Source organism: Aricia agestis, chromosome 7 (genome assembly GCF_905147365.1).
Source record: "Aricia agestis chromosome 7, ilAriAges1.1, whole genome shotgun sequence".
In the NCBI taxonomy this organism is placed as follows: Eukaryota; Metazoa; Arthropoda; class Insecta; order Lepidoptera; family Lycaenidae; genus Aricia; species Aricia agestis.
Window position 1 is genome coordinate 16,688,170 of NC_056412.1, and position 18,305 is coordinate 16,706,474.

At 35.0% G+C, this 18,305-nt stretch overlaps 1 protein-coding gene across 1 annotated transcript in view; it reads right to left on the reverse strand.

Moving 5' to 3' along the window:
* LOC121728651 (glycine receptor subunit alpha-1) overlaps positions 1-5,355 on the reverse strand; it is a 75,881-nt gene extending 70,526 nt beyond the window's left edge. The window contains exon 1 of the mRNA XM_042116875.1: positions 5,226-5,355. The gene's annotated coding sequence lies outside the window, so the exon portion shown is untranslated. The remainder of the gene's footprint in view (positions 1-5,225) is intronic.
* Positions 5,356-18,305: the final 12,950 nt, after the last annotated feature.

The following is an 18,305-nucleotide window of genomic DNA, read 5'->3' on the forward strand; positions in this document are numbered from 1 at the left end:
AAAAGGATCCACACTGTACAATGAATTATTGTAATAACCAATAATATACAAACATTATTGTAATTAAGCAATACTTTGTGAAAATTGGTTTGAATAAGATCTAATGAGCAGTTTTTTTTACATATTAAAAAAACTACGAGTTACTAGATAGTGTTCAAACCAATTTTTACTGGATATATTTCAAAAAATACATCGGAATTCAACTTTATTTTATGCTACGCAGTGAGAGTGCTTATAGACTAGGAGCCAGTGAAAGCCAGACTTCCGTCATTTTATAAAAGCTGATAGATACCCCTTAAAGAGTCTAAAGTATAAGACTTTGTGGTGGTCTGACCTTCAAAACTGGACACTCCACTCCGCTCCATAGTGCTGGTCGTTCTTACCTCTATAGGAAGGGTTCCCAATATTTTTCAGCATGCGGCGCACTTACGATCAATCTTTTGCCACGGTGCCCTACTCTACCTAGCAATAACAAAAATATACATAAATTAACACCTCTAATGATTGTATTTAGAATTATATATAACAAATATTTAATCAGCTGCCTACTTTGTGGATATGGATAATGATGGAGGATCGACTCACCAGGGCGCCACGGCGCACAGTTTGGGAACCCCTGCTCTATAGGGATCATAAACAGGAAAAATTTCACCTTTTATAAAACGGCTTCTGGCTGTGGCTGGCTCTTGGGCCATTATAACAGTACAGTTACAAGCCAAGTTTAGCTGTCAGTTACGGGAAGTGTGATCGCGGTAAAGTGGTTAAGTGGTTTCTCACATTTTCCCATCAACGTCTTCATTAAATTCTTCATGTTCTTGCATGCGGGCTTAGCGTACCTGCGTGGTGATCGGTAAAGTATTTCGTAGCACCTCCATCGTGGGTATCGTAGACACAATAGATTTTCAATTGTTATGCGGCAGCCGGCTGCCGCTTGGGGATTGATGGGTTAATGATAGAAAGTATAGAAAGGGGGGCGCTGTAAGAGTCTTCTCCGTAGATGCCGTCAGGTATATTTCAGTCTTGAATTGACAGACTGCGATTGCGTGAGACGTCATGCTATTTACATTAAAATCTGCCAATTCCATTTATTATTTAGAAATACATAATATCAAGATCTACAAGTCTCGTTGCGGTCTGAGCTGACCCTAAGTTTTAACCAGTGGCGTAACAATAGGCTGGTTCTTTGTGCTCTCACTCATTTACTTTTTTTTTAATCACTATTTAAAACGATGCACAATAAACAAAAAAATACTCTATAGCAATATCATTTAGAAACCACGAAGGTTTATTTAAATTACAAACTTAGAAACTATACGTACTGTTACGAATATTGCTAGAACTAGAATTGACAAAAGTACTGTCCAGAGTTATTTTACTTTAGAATAACAATGGAAATGATCCTTATGCAGCCAGCAATAAGGTGTCCTCAGTTAGTATAATTTATGGAATTGAAGTCCTAAACTATTTCATTTTATCAGAATAAAATTACGAAAGTAAACAGTTAACACTCATTGAACTATTATTTAATAACAGTTCAATAAATTTTCTATAAATTAATACGTGAGCCAAAAACTTTGTATCCCTTTTGACGAAAAATGGGGAAACGTAGGTAAATGGAATGTTGCACAGTTATAGTTTATATCGTGAAGGAGTGCATCGAGTTAATAATATTTTGAAATTCTGCTTTTATCATACATTTTTTTAAGAAATAAAACATTACACTCATTACAACACACACACTAGGAAAAATGACTGATTTTTGAGTGACAAGCCTATTGGCTAAAAAGAGTATAATTCGTATGTATAGATACATACGAATTATACTCTTTTGAAAATGGATTATAGTTTTTTTATTGAATCTTAGATACTATTAGACAGTGCTTACACAGATCAGCTGAGTCCCAGAGACAAGAGTTGAAAAAAATATGATAAAGTCAATATTTTTTTACAAAATATAGGTAGTAGTATTATTATTAGTAGTATTAGTAGTAGTCCTAATGTCGTTGAAACTAAGGTCGAATTTCGACCATTGGGCGATCTCTAGTGTTAATAATACAGCAATAAACACGCACTTAACTCCCAATGGTTTTACTTGACGAACTCATAATTTTTGTGGGTTTATGGGTTAATTAACCCATACAAAAATAATTAAAGGAAAAGTATTATAATTTATAATTGGAAAAATATAAGTAATTTATCAATGGATCAAACCATACGACAGCTTACACTGCATTTAGGTATGGCTTGTATATTTAATTATTACTTACATAGGAAAAAAACTACATAGATCAAAATCGGTCCTCTCGTTGGATGTTACGATGCCACGGACATCTCCCACAGACAGACACGTCAAACTTATAACACCGAACTGTTTTCGTCGGAGGAAATGGTTGAAATAGATATTAAATATAGTTAAGTATAAGATTAGTTAAATAATAATAGAAACACGTTACTATTATGTGATTATTTGCCTGTCCTATGATATGTTTGTTTATGTACGTATTAGAGCCGGGACACATAAACACGGTACGACGTCGTGTCGTACCACGTTTTACGATGCGACGTCGTGTCGTGGAAATCCACGACGAGCATCGTAAAAAACTACGACGCGACGTCATGCCGTATATCGTGGCACGTCACGATGTGGCGTCGTAGTTTTAAACGACGCCGCGTCCTGGTACGACACGACGTCGTATCGTGTTTTTGTGTTCCGGCCCTTAGTCTGTATTCTTCGATTATCAGAATTCAAACAAATTAGTTGGACCGGACAGTTATTTTGAGTCCCTTGTACCTACTTAATGAAGGTTTTCTGGTCTTTGTTCTACAGAGAAGTGAAGTACAAATTAATAATAGGTAGAGAATAGAGATCTAGGCAAATCTCTACTATAGCTACTGTTTAGATCTCTACCGTAAAAAAGTTTGTGATCTTCACTATGGATCTATCGCCAGCCATGTTCACTATAAAAAAGTTTGTTTGTACTTTGTACCTATGTTATCGCTTCAAGCTCTAATCGCTCAACTGATTTTGATGAAATATACTTTGATTCACGAAAAAAGACACGCGATAGTTTTTAATCACGGAAAATCCTTCAACAAACGATCTGAGATAACGGAGCTGGCAACACCAAGCCAATCATAGTAATTTTGACATTCACATGGCTAATACTTGCTAGAGTTTGTTTGTTTGTTTGAATGCAACCATCTCAGAAGCTACTGGTCCGATTTGAAGAATTATTTCGGTGTTAGATAGCTCATTTATCAACGTCATATTAAGACTAATAGGACCGAAGAAATATATGAAAATGTGGAAAAAAAAACATGAACAATTATTTGATGATGAAGCTTATCTCGCGAATTACTGGAGCAATTTTATGTTATTTAGCACAGATATAGAGAGGAACACGTGAAGAGACATAGGTATACTTTTTTTTTTGGGGAAAAATGTACGGTTTCCGTGAAATTCCTCATCTAACGTCTAGTGTGTTATATACAGTCCGAGGTCCTCGCAGAGCCGCGTGTAAACAGAAGCAAGCTATTACCCTATTTATTAATTAGACCAACTACAGTGAACGTTACTTGGCCATTACTGTGTTTGTGTACTACATGTTGTCTACAAATTCTAATTTCTATGCGATTTTATCGCTCAGGATTCAGGAACCGTACTTTTTTTACTATCCTATGTTCTTTCCCGGGACTCGAAGTATCTCTACACCAAATATCATCGCAATCGGTTCAACAGTTAAAGCGTGACGAGGATTGAGACAGAGGAATACATGCAGACAGATACATTGTCATTTGTCACATATTAAGCGTTTGGATCATAAAGTTAATACCTATACCTAGCGGAATAGAAACTCAAACTCAAACTTTTTTATTCAGAATAAATTTTTGCAAATGTTCTCTGAACGTCTACATGATGCCTACCACCGGTTCGGGAACTAACCCAGCGAGAAGAACCGGCGTAAGAAACTCGCACGGAACAAAGGCCTGAGCAAGCGAGATATCACTATCGGTAACACTGCGAGGTAAAAAAAAACGTGTGTTACATAACAGCAAACCAATTATTTCCATCTGTTTTACGTCCAGTCGGCACTTATAATTACAGTGTACACAATAATATATTTTTACACACAGATGTAAACCGATTTCGGTTTCGTTTGTCAGCTCGAGATTGTTGTTCTATTCCGCTAGGTATATTAACTTTATGGTTTGGATTGAAAATAGATTATTACGAATTATGGCATAAAGTTTTAAAGCTTCACGCCGAATACGCTGAGCCGATTTCTATGAAATTTCGGGCAGACTCCAGAGAAAGGACATAAGATAGTATTTACTCCGGAAATTCGGTTCTCGCGCGAAAAATAAATTTTATTGTAGCGAAGAAGCGGGAACATCCAGTCTTATTAAAGGAATTTCGCAATTGAGTTATAACTTTTTTAATAAGCTTGCAAGTTTATTAACGAAAAAGTAATATATTCTCATTAAAATTAAAAAACAAACTTGTACTAAGACTGTTACGAGAAATATTTTTTGGAAAGAGTTTTCGTTTGTAACAAGCGTTCAGTTTGTTTAAATATTATTATAAAACTGTTGCTTTTAATGCTGTTTTTAACGCAATATTATAATAATTTATATACTTACATTATAATATTATAATGATACCAAGAAAAAAAAATCATACCAAACATATAAATCGATTCAATTCTATACCTTAAAAATAACGAGGCACAGAAATTCATCCAATTATGAAATTTTGTGCCTCGATTTACCTTTTGACCGACTTTCAAGAAAGAAGAGATAATACGTTCGGCTGTATGTATCTTTTTTTTTGGACTTTAATTACCTAGTTGACATTAAGTAATAAATGTGTAGTAACATAGCGTCTAATTGGCTACGCTACGTATTTAGAAAAGTTGACCAGGAAAAAGTGTGGGTTAACTCCGTGGCTCATTGAGTGGAAACGCGTTTAAATCATTAGGTTCGAATCCTGTTACGAACAATGTTGTTTATATTCATACCATTTCATACTGTCTTTAAAAGGACGAGTTTCATATCGTTTTTACTAAATAAATTATTATTATCAATAAATAAATAATAAAGTACTTACCTACATATTTAGTGATTAGGTACTTTATTATGTACTAGATAATAATAAAATAGTATTCCATAAACTACAAGAATAAAATAAATATTATAAGTAAAAAAGTGAAAAAAGGATTACCAACCATCGTTTAATATGAAAATCCTTCAACACTGCACTGCACTCTCACTAGAATTTTGATATATTTATAAAATATATTTTCATCGAATAAATATATAATATATTCATTAGAAATATAGCATGCAGGACGCGGCTCGCGGTAGTTTTAACTGAAAAGTCGTTTGTAGCATACGGCTCGCGTGAGCACCAAACGGCTTGGCAGTGGTGCTAAACTTTTTATACCACCACCAAAATCGATTGAAGGTACTAATTTAAGGTACTAATTTACATTTCGAAAAGTCAAGTTACTAAGCTTTAATACTGCAATGAATTATATTGATGTTACAAAGAAGTTTATACGCTGTTTTCTAATAAAGCAAAATAAAACCTTTTTTTGTCAAAGAAATACACTGTCGTTAAGTTTAGAATGTTATAATTCTCCTGTTTGAGAGTAATCAGATAATAATATATAAAATTAAAAGTGAATTATAATTTATAAAATTAACGCAGACGCGGCTTCCAGACTAAATAATGGGAAAGACAGACCACTAGGAAATAAATAAATATGACAAAGTTGGGTGATAAAAATTTCATCCACTTGATGATAAAGATGGGTCTTGGGAGTCTCTGGAGAGTAATCAGCAAAGTGCATTTGGCTTTAAATCATCGCCTGCACATTTTAATAATTTTACAATATGTTGCCAGCAAACATTATAATATTCCATGTGGAAAATTTTACGAAAGTTGTTTGAAAAAACATTGCTTAGACAACTATTTAGTATTTACATAGGAACCACAACAAGAGACTAAATGTTTTGAAATTAATTCTTGTGAAACTCAATCACCATCTTGAGAAACGTGATTAATAAGTTAGCTTTATTATTAAACTAGATGATGCCCGCAACTCTGATGCGCCAAAATTCGCGCGGGAACAGTAATTTTTTCCGGGATAAAAGTTATCCTATACTCCATTCCCGGGACTCAAAGTATCTCTATACCAAATTTCAGCAAAATCAGTTCAGCGGTTCGGGCGTGAAGAGGTAACAGACAGAAAGACAGACGAACAGACTGATAAACTTTTGCTTTTATAATATTAGAGTGGATATTTTTTATGTAAATGGGTGATTTTCCCAAACGGCTTTTTTTTGTCTTTGTTGAAATTATTATTATAGTTTGTACGTTTTAAGATGATATGGGTGACACTTCTCATATTCCTTGCTACGGGTATTTTTTACAAGAAAACAAAAACAATCAAAATGTAATAAATTATATTCCATCTACAAAAACAAATGTTTCCTATAATTGTAAATGAATAAAAATGAAAAGTTGCTAAATGCTAACTTATTAATATAAAATTATACATTTTAACTGTGAAAATTATTGTTACGAAAATATTTGAAAAATGTCAGATGCATGAAATGGAACTTATGCCAATAGAGATTGACACTGTTGAATCGAAATCAAATCGATAAAAAGGGCGGCCATTTTAAATCGCCGGCGCCACTCTGAAACGTCAGTACGAAATCGATAATTTCGATTGCAATTCCTTTACGAAGTGATTCGATATTTTTAAATTATCGATTAATTTTCTTAGGTAACTTCCCTACTATTGTCAATTATAATGTGTCACCCATATCATCTTAAAACGCACAAACTATAAAAAAAGGGAATATTGTTGTAAATTATTTGTTTTACTATTCAATGGGTAGCTATAGGATTGTGGCAAAAATATAACATGCCTAGGACTATTACAAAGGTAGAAGTAAATAACTTGAAGATCTATTTTTATCAAATCGGTGCTGTCCCTCTACTTTTTTTACAAACAAAAACGCTTACATACTAGAAAATATGAATAATTGAAGGGTATAACTTATATTATTTCGTAGAATATTAGTTAATCTATTATTATATACCATATTTTATTACATAATTAACGATTATAGTTACTTAGAGGCACAAATGTACTTGTCCTGAGAATTTTCCTCATATCGCTGGATAAAAGAAATTTGAGCATTACTTTTCATCGACGAGTCGGACAGTCTCCCCACCCCAATTTCAATTTACTCCTTAGTGTGTGCTTCCATGCAGTCAAGACAGATTTTCGTCAAACCGCTGCATATTCGTGCCAACAATATAAGTATGCCATTAAAATCTTCTCGGGCAATTATTTTATAATATCGGTGATTGAATTTTTTAAATGTAATTAATAGTTTTAAAATTGTTGTTTGGTTATAATGAATGTATTAAGTGATTAAGCTTCATTATCTGTAACCAAATTTATCTTAGATATAATGCATTTTTTATAATTTCCTAAAAAGTGCGTTTTTTTTCTCACGTCGCTGCTCTCATATCGGTGTATTCGGTGGTCATTTTAACCACCGATATGATAATTTACACCGAAATTATAAGAAAAAACGAATCGGTGTCTTAAATCTAATATCGGTGTTTGGAATCATGACCAACGCACAGTTTTGTCACATCGGTGGATTGCTTTATCATATTGGTTGATAATTTTACCATATCGGTGAATTGTTTTATCATATCGGTTGATCTAGTGGCATTTCGTTAAGTATACAAAGAAATTACAAATGCGCATGATAGTAAAAATGAATGGATGTAAGGATGTATGGGCCATTTAAAGTTTTTACTTTATTTTTCTTTTCACATCTACTTCATTTTAATAAAGGCAACGATGATAAATTTTATTATTTTATTTATTCTATATCCCTACATCAAATGACTGGATTTCTCAAACCACTTTTTTGCGCGGCAAGGCTGAAAGCTATCTTATTTTTTCAAGATATCGTTTTCGATTTTAAAAGTAAAACATAACGCTTATAATTTTGGCCTATCTTTATTAATTTTTTTTAAATAATTATTATTCTCCAAGAAAATAAACATAATTTATAGGCGATTTCCAATTTTGGTGGCTTTTCGCCGAACTATTTTACTCAATATCTAGACCGATTAACAGAAAACTTGATACTGGATTGGATTTTTATTTTTATGTAGTCGTTTTATATAGTTGACTATTCATAATATATCAATTTTATTGTTCTAACTTCTGTAGTTGAGTTTTTATGACACAGTTTAGGTCTGTCGCGGAGAATTTTTAAATTTTGGTGGGATTTACGAAACGTTGTTTCTAAAAAATACCATTGATCCCTTAAGCATAGAAAATACGCCATTTACTTCATTCAGCCACACGCTAACCCGTTTAGGAGGTGGCTGTGAGCTGGGTCGTACCAGTTTCCAGCCAGAAATGAAAGAAAACCGTTTTATCACAAAACCCCCGATTTTATACAACATTATTTTTACAAAATACCATTGATTCTTGAAGCATAAAAAATACGCCATTCACCTCATTCTGTCATAAGCTAACTCGTCTAGGTGGTGGTTGTCGTACCAGTATCCCGTAAACACCTAATCTCAAATTTTGGTGGAAACAAAAATTTACACAATTTATATAAAAATGCAAGTTGTTGAAATTCACTCAAATATTGTAAAACATTTTAAAAATATTTTAATTTTATTTTAAGCACCCCGTTCTTGATCAAAATAAAACAAATATAATATTATAAAAATAATATTATCACATCGCTGGATTAGTATGTCATTTCGGTGGTTAAGCTTATCATATCGGTGCACAGAAATAAAAATCGGTGCCGGTTTATCATATCGGTGGAAACCAGAATTCAAACTGAATTTTCTCCTTAGTCTTAAATGATACGTTAATGATATTAAATTTGGGAACATTTTGTATCCTAAAGAATACATAAAACCTAAAAAGTATATAAAATATGTATAAATAAAAAAGTTCACCGATATGATAAAAAAAGGTCAATTGTTGAAATTCACCCAAATATGAAAGCTTGAGAACCCCTGAAGACACGGCTCCTATGACATTTGACTCCAGTATTCGCAGTCGCGCCTCGCGCCGTCGCGTCGTGCTAAGAGCTCACCTGACTCTAAAAATCAAACATCGTCCTTCTCTCTTCACACTCACGCCCGTCTTTCATATGCCAGGTGAAAAAAGACGGCGCGGAATCATCGCCGAGTTAGTTTTATTTGAATAAAAGACGAACTATAATGATTATGAAAAAAGTGTTTTGAGCAAATTTAGGTTTTATCAATACCTTTTTAGATATTAAAAAATATTAAAGAAAAGACAGCAAACTTCGAAGATCCAAGCAAAAATGTGTCTAAAACAAGGTTTTTTGTAAAAAAGAAACTATCGAGCATTTTTTGAGTAATCGTGTTTTCGTCTTGAGCATTTAATCTTTATGAACTGAAGTTACTTGTGTCAAAAAATCAGTTTTCTAGACCTTACAGATTTTGAGATCTAGGTTAAAGTATGTAGTCAAGTTAGGGTCATATGGGCTCTTAATATTCACCAAAATCATCACTTAGATGTAGTAGGGTTATATTCTGTGGTAGGGTACAGGAAAATTTCCTGTAATGTATATCACTTGTGTCATAATATTATACTTTTTATGCATACCTTCATCTGAATTATTACTTTAGTAAATAATTATATTATGTCTATCGGGAGGAAAGGAAAAAATGGCTATTTTCCTGTAAAATGAAATAAAATTCAGGATGTGTTCAGCGATTAGCGAAAGTTGTTTCTGTCTTTCAGTCCCCCCCCCCCTCGAGCAACGAGAAACGCGGGATACACAAGCGCAACCAGCAATATTATGCAAAATGTTGAGCATTCCTGTTGGGCTCAGTTCCATAACAGAAAATGTTCTAAATAGAGATACCATACTTCATCGCTTATGCAAATGGCCTAAAAAGTTGAGCACCCCTGTCGGGCTCCTCTGACATTCGATTGCGGCAGTCGCGGCACTGTCGTGACCACGCCGACATTGACCGACGACCTTGCTGACGTGTGCCGTGGGGTTAACATCGATACTTCGTCGTACCCATCGAAACCCTTATGCCTTGGTCACACCTACCGAGTAAAGCGGCGAGATTCACAATAGATCCTCAAGAGTCGCAGTGACGTTAGGGCCACTAGACCTGCCTTCAGTTTAAAAAAAAAGAGTGGGCACTGTGCCCTCGGTACTCTCGGCCAATTTGATTGGTCGAGAGCACTGTCACTGTCACAGCCACACTACTCGGTGTCATGTTGGCCGAGCTCTCGGTACCGTACTTTCGGATAAAAATATTTAAGGAAACTTTTCCACTATAGTAATGATCCTTCAGGATCAAAAGGTATAGTACAAAAAATAAGTTTATTATAAAAAAAGAATAGTCTGTTATTAATTCATTAATTAATTAACGGTAATTATCTTCAATCAGCTTGTAATAGGATTTGCCTTCTAACTTTGCCTTAAATTATGTTATATAAACTAGCTGTTGCCCGCGACTTCGTCCGCGTGGACTTCAGTTTATAGCGCGCGATGTCAACAAAATTGGTGTCAAAAGCTTTTAAAAAAAACCCTGGTACCCCTTAAATCAATACAGCTGTGCAGTGTGCACACAATAAGTATTTCATTTTTTTATATTAAACTTTATATTTTATGCCAAATTTTAAAGCTTATTTAGCCCTCCAATTACACAACTTTACCCATAAACTATTTATCATTGATAGATTTAAGGTTACGTCACTGCACAGATAAAGTACTGAGTTATTTAATACCGTAGAATAGATATAACAATCGAAAAAAATCGAAACTTAAATGTAAGATGATACCACGTCTTATAGAAAGACTTTTGAGCAAGCGTCAGCGCGATGTAGAAGACGCACGGCGCCATCTATTATGAATTGTTGGAACTAACTTAATTTGAACAAATTTACGCATTTTCACCCCCTTACAACCCTTTTTTCCAGTAAAAAAGTAGCCTATGTCCTTTCTCAGGCTTTAGACTATCTGTATACAAAATTTCATTACAATCGGTTCGGAAGTTTTGGCGTTTGGCGTGAAAGCGAGACTGACAGACAGACAGACAGACAGAGATACTTTTGGCGTTTGGCGTGAAAGCGAGACTGACAGACAGACAGACAGAGATACTTTCGTATTTATAATATTAGTATAGATTATGTGCACACTGCATAGCTGTTTTTGGGTATTTTGATTAATTAAGGGCCGCGCTACACCGGAAGCACTTACCAGGGTTTTAAAAAGTTTTTAAATTTGACACAAATTTTGTTGACACCGCGCGCTATAAACTAAAGTCCACGCAGACGATGTCGCGGGCAACAGCTAGTTATGAATAAAAACAATATTATATAGTAAAGTAGGTATGATTAGTTCTGTTACAATAATAAAGTAAAAATTAAAACGCCATCTGTTTTCATATATTAGAATTAAAATGTTGATTGCATTGATATATTTTCTGGATGGAATATAGGCCAACACGGTACACTCGAACTCCTTTATTTTAGAGCGCCTTCTGTTGTCAACTTGTCACATATATTAGAAATGCAGTAGGAGTTCTATAAGATAAGATAGATTGATTATTATTATACCAAGTGATTATATTAATAAACATAATATTCTAACGTATTAAAAACTATAAACAAAAACATACTAACTAATAAGTATGATTAGTTCTATGTTACAATAAAGTAAAAAATAAAACGCCATCTGTTGAATCGTATTAGAACTAAAATGTTCATTGCATCGATATATTTCTGGATTTTTTATAATATTATACATAAAATATGTTTAAGATTTTTGAAATTTTATTTTAATACACATCCAAGACCCAGGAACATTGAAAACTTTTTGTTCCGCCTGCGGGACTCGAACCCAGGACCCCCGGGATGAGCGCTGGCCACGCGCAATGCGAATTCATTTTCATCGATATTTTCATGGAAATAAGATATTTTCCCACATCAAAATGTAGCCTATGTCCTTTCTCAGACTCTAGAATAACTGTATACAAAATTTCATTGCAATCGGTTCAGTAGTTTTGGCGTGAAAGCAAGACAGACAGACAGACAGACAGACAGACAGAGATACTTTCGCATTTATAATATTAGTATGGATTTCTAGCCCATATTTTCTAAAATAAACGTACACCTTTACAAACACGTGTAAATTAACTAAATTTTATGGTTGGTTTGGACCAACTGGTGAAAATCACGTCTAATCTTGGAATTAGACGTGATTTTCACCAGAGAACGGATATTCCATGGTGCTGAATCACTTAGACTTTAGAGCGTTTGAAAAAAAATTCTAATTTACGGAAAACTTTAGCCCATTTCTAAAATAAACGTACACCTTTACAATCACGACTTGTAAATTAAATAAATTTTATGGTTGGTTCAAGATTAGACGTGATTTTCACTAGAGAACTGACATTCCTTGTGCTGAAACCATACTAATATTATGAAAAGTGTGAACATAAGATACGTAGCCGGCACATATATATATATATATATATATATATATATATATATATATATATATATATATATATATATATATATATATATATATATATATATATATATATATATATATATATATATATATATATATATATATCTGTATTATCTATGGTCGGCATACTGTGAACGAAAAATACCGTTTATTTTAACATTCACACTGGGGCTACTCACATTCGGCGGCTTACAGTCAGTTTGGTTTGAACACGGCCTTATCCCTGAAAATGTACGGTTCCCGCGCGATAAAAGAATTTTGGCGCAACGGAGTTGCGGGCGTCATTTAGTTGCAAAATAATAGTTGACGGCTACAGCGGATCACTTTCTATATGAATTACTTATTTATAATTATGACTGTCACATGTTTTGTACTTTGTTGAATTTTTTCTGAATTTCCCAAACACTTTCCTCTTGTTAATTGAAGTTTTTATGATCCCTTTAATTTCCTGCGGGAGACTTGATCTTGACTGATGAGACCAAAATCCCAAAGAATTAAGTGGGACAAGAAAATGGAACATTTATCAAGCGAATGAGCGAATTTGGTATAAAATAATTAACGCCAGTAAAATTATATTCTACGGGCACAACCGTACATATTCTGCAACAAAACATAGTTTAAGTTTTCGCTGTAGGACAGCATAAATACCAATTACACTATGAAAGATGTAAAATTCAATAATAATACTTTAGGGTGTGTAATGTTAAAGAGTGTGTAAAAAGTGTAAGCGCTGAAAGAATTGCTTTTGACGTATTATTATAATTGTGTTTCTATGAGAATGTATATGAGGAAATGAATTTGCTTTTATAAAAGTTTAAAAAGGTAAAAGTTAAAAAAACCAAAAGTTTTCCTTTACCTATATTATGATCTCTATTATAGAAGGAAATATAATATGATGAAAGTCTGGCTGTCGCTTTCTCTTGGCCATATAATATTAGCTTTTATATGCTTGCTACAACATACGAAGCGAAGGCTTACAGAATAGTTAGAACATTTTATATTTTTATCGAGGCAAGAACAGCTTCTTTCTCATTCATATGAAACCTATAGCCTATACCATAAGGTCGCATTTCATTTGAATTTATGTCGGCAAATCACCTTAAGAAGCATGTACAAGTTATGTCTTTCGTCGCTTTTCCCGTGGGTGTCAGGCGAGTCTCGCAATAAAATATCCTCCGGTTACGAGTACTCCAGACTAAATTAATTCCTATCGGTGTCCATTTGCGGGTTATACTCTGCTACGATTTAATCCAGTCATTCCTAAAGTTGTCCAGGTGGACCCCCGGGGGTCCATGGAAGGCTCGACTCGAGCTTATGTTGTGCGAGACAAAAACAAGGGTCCACAATCGTAAGCTGTGTTGATGAAAATTTAATTTTGATTCATAGTGAAGAACTTAAATATTGGCTTGTCTTCTATTAATGAGAAGATCCTAATTATATAGATCTCTAAGCTTAAGTATATCCAATCTTTAATTTTTTAGGAGACGCAGGAAATAGTAGTTATGTTTAGTCCACCGAATCAAAGTGGTCTATAGATCTATAGAAGTTTAAAGAAATAAGAATTCTGACCGTAATCTCTCAATACATTTTGGACAATAAGTACGTGAGAAAAAATGTAAATAATTTTAAAACGAAAAGTGACATTCACTGCAGGAACACCAGGAATAAGCACAATCTAAATATACCAATAGCCAGGCTGAGCAAAGTAAGCAAATCTTTCGAAGGTCAATGTATACGCCTATACAATAAACGCCGGTTCTTCTCGCCGGGTTAGTTCGCGAACCGGTGGTTGGCCTCATGTGGACGTTTTAAAAGTGTTAATTTTGTTAACATATTTAGAAATAAATATTTTGATTTTGACTATAACACAAAAAGGTTTGGGAACCTCTGATTTAATCAATTAAACGCGGGTTGGGTTAATGAACAACCCTTTTTTAGCATTAGAAAACGATTAGGTTTCCGAGCAATTTAATGACATCCTTTGAGAAAGGCCCTCGCAAAAGTACTACTACTCGTAGTGCGCAGAAAAGGCATACGTTAAAATAATAGTCACCTTACTATTATATATATACTCTATAGCAGGGGGTCACCATTAGTCTACCCGCAGACTTACAATTTCAAGTTGGCCGACTATCGTACAAACCACAGAAATAGATCAAGATAGAAGCGCCATGTCGCTCCAATTTGTATTCATGAACACGAGCGTGACACTTTTTTCATACCTACTGTGACGTCACAAGAGCGAATTTCGAATCGATTCCGCGCGTACGGGTTTTCTCATCACTAAAGCGCTCTTGTGACGTCACAGTAGGTATGAAAAAAGTGACACGCACGTGTTCATAACACACATTGGAGCGACATGGCGCTTCTTTCTTGATCTATTTCTGTGGTTTGTACGATAGTCGGCCAACTTGAAATTGTATATCTGCGGGGACCCTTAGTTACGCTCGGGGTCCATTTTCAGGAATGAAGCTGACCTTCGCGGTCCGCACATTTTATAAAAAATATTTATTAAACAAAAGTAAGTAATTACGGAAATTACAAAGATCTGATGTTTGAAGTGAAACTGGTGCAAGCTATTGATATTAAATCCTGGAGATGATCATCAGTACGTCGAGACCGAAAATGCCTGGTCCGCACACTCCGGATGCGGAGCGCGGTCAGCCATTTGGTGACCCCTGCTCTATAGCAACTAATAGGGAATACTACGCAAAGGTCGGAGCAGGCGCTAGTAGCACATAGGAACCGTACATTTTTCCGAGATAAAAAGTATCCTATGTTCTTTCCCGGGACTCAACATATCTGTAAGTACTTATAATTCAGCAAAATCGCTTCAGTGGTTCTGACGTAAAGTGCTAAAAAACATGTAGACAGACACACTTTCGCATTTATAATATTGAATATGGCTCCTCCGTGCCTCCGTGGTCTAGTGGTATAGAGCGCGGCTCTTGACTCGGAGGTCGTGGGTTCGATTCCCGCGTTGGAAACATGTTATTTCCAAGTTTGGTTAGGACAATGCAGGCTGATCACCTGATTGTCTGACAAGTAAGATGATCCATGCGTCGGATGGGCATGTAAAAAGTCGGTCCTGCGCCTGATCTCTCGCCAGTCGTGTCGGTCGTCCGTCCCACTGGGTTATGAGAGTAAAGGAATAGAGAGTGCTCTTGTGTACTGCGCACATACTTGGGCACTATAAAATTACTCCTGCGTTGCTGGCCTGGTTTCAATGAAACCGGCCACCGTCACCGAAACCGGTGTGGGAGCTATTATTATTATTATTATTGAATATGGATGGTTTTGTACACGTTGTCCATTATTATTTGTCGAAATAAAAACTATCGTTGGTTCTTTATGATACAAAGTATTACTTATTACCATTCCCGACTAACACACACACACACACACACACACACACACACACACCACTTAATAACTCTAACTTTACTACGAAATGTACTCGATAATAATGTGTAATTTGTTTTTTGTAATGTAAGATGGCGGTCTGGTGTCCTGAAATATAGGCTATGCCTAGCTTAGGCACCAGTCTCCCACAAAATCACTGTACTATATCTAAAATTAATTGTAGTAGTATTGTGTATTGTGGTGAGAACAATAAATATTTTTTCATTTTTTCATTTTCATTTAAAGTAATAATAATTATTATCCTCATTTAAAATAGTTTTAGATAATATAGAGACACATTCGCCTTTAGAATATTAGAATGTGGATGCTCAAATGAATTAGAACAAATACAACTTAGGTTATTCACCCGGCATCAGGATAACTTTATGAAATGAAATTAAGAGGACAATCTTGTAATGTGTACACAACATTTTCCAGATACAATTCAGGTTAAAGACCTGTATGCTCCTGTACGACTAAGATCGGAATCGTTGAGCCCTATAATAATAATCGTTCCATCTTATGACAAAAAAAACATTGATAATGTTCAATAAAGAAATTAAAAAACAACCCCCAATTAAAAATTCTAGTAATTGTCAGGATTCGGAATAAAACCATTAGACCGATCAAATTACAGAAACTTGCAGGCTGATGATGAAAAACTAAGACTACTCTCGATAATGTCAGCTTTGGAACAAAAAAAATAGATCGAAATCGGTCCACCCATTTAGATGCTACGACGCCACGGACAGATACACACACAGACAGACAGACACGTCAAACTTATGTGAACACTAGTCTTTTTTGTCGGGGGTTAAAACTAGAACTCTAATATTCCTGTAAAATCTAACATCATTCATCAATTTCAAAACTATTATTTTTGAAATCTACTTTTTATTAAATCTCTTCAGTGCTAACTATATACATTTAAATTGTGTGAGACGTCTTGCGAATCTGTCAAATCCATATAAATGTAGAAAAGCATCTACGCGTCATATGCGGTCTAAAGGGCTTACTCAGAACGTATCGTATCCTTGTACGTGAGGTGTGCGCGTTTTCTGTGCGCACGGTACTTGCGTGTTTTTCCAAACGCTACAGCAGAAAACGCGCTGTAAAGTGTAAGGGTCATGTGATGACTGGTGAAATTGTGCTGCCACAAACAATGCCTTAAAAAAATAATGCATCACAATGCCTGGCGACGTTGACACACTACAGTGTAAACAAACCTTTAAAGGCTAGAAACTGAGAATTGGCTCTGTAACTAGTCACCGCTCGCGCTGTTTCTAGACTGCGGTATGGTAAGAGACATAGAGGAAGGGCTGGTCATTAATAGGTATTGTTTTTGTTGTACCAATGATTAGGGCAAAGAATATTTATGATTGCAGAATGTAGATTAACTTCAAAGTCTTCTATTACTTAGTTCGTTCGTCATAATATTTTCCCGAACGACTAACGATACGCTTCGGAGAAATTACGACTGGTGTTGTGAAAAGGCAAGATTTAATATTAGAATTATTGGCTGTGAAAGTAATATTTGCTACTTTTAATATCGTTGATCGTTATCGTGACGTCGATTGACGACCTCTGTGGCTCAGTGGTGAGCGCGTTGGTAGTTCAAGCCGGGGGTCGCGGGTTCGAATCCCGCCGACGGAACAAAGAGTTTTCACTGTTCCCGGGTCTGGATGTGTATTAAATATGTGTATGATATAATAAAAATCTTAAATATATGTATAGTATAAAAGTATTAAATATATTTCCGTTGTCTGGTACCTGTAACACAAGTCCTTTAGGTACTTAGCACGGGGCCAGACTGACATGGTGTGAAGCGTCCATAGATATTATTATTATTATTATCGTGAGTCTCTTTTTTATATTTTTCAGGACCGTGGTAGAGCTGATCTTCCCACGATACTTTTGACAGTGAGACATGTCAGATGACGCCCGCAACTCCTCATAGTCCATTGTGCCAAAATTAGTTTATCGCTAGGGAACCGTACATTTTTCCAGGATAAAAATATCCTATGTCCTTCCCCAGATCTCAAAGTATCTGCATACCAATTTTCATCAAAATCGATTAAGCCGCTGAAGTATGAAGTACCTCTTCACACTTTTCCTCCATTCCCAGAACTCAAAGTATCTGCATACCACAGACATAGATCAAGATAGATATCGCAGTTCGCTCCATTTGTATGAAAACGAGCGTGCCACTTTTTAATAGCTACTGTGTCGTACCGATGATAAGAAAAGTGCCCATTATCTAGGCCAACGTTTCTATTTGAATTTTTACTGCTCAATACGGCACTTTTAGG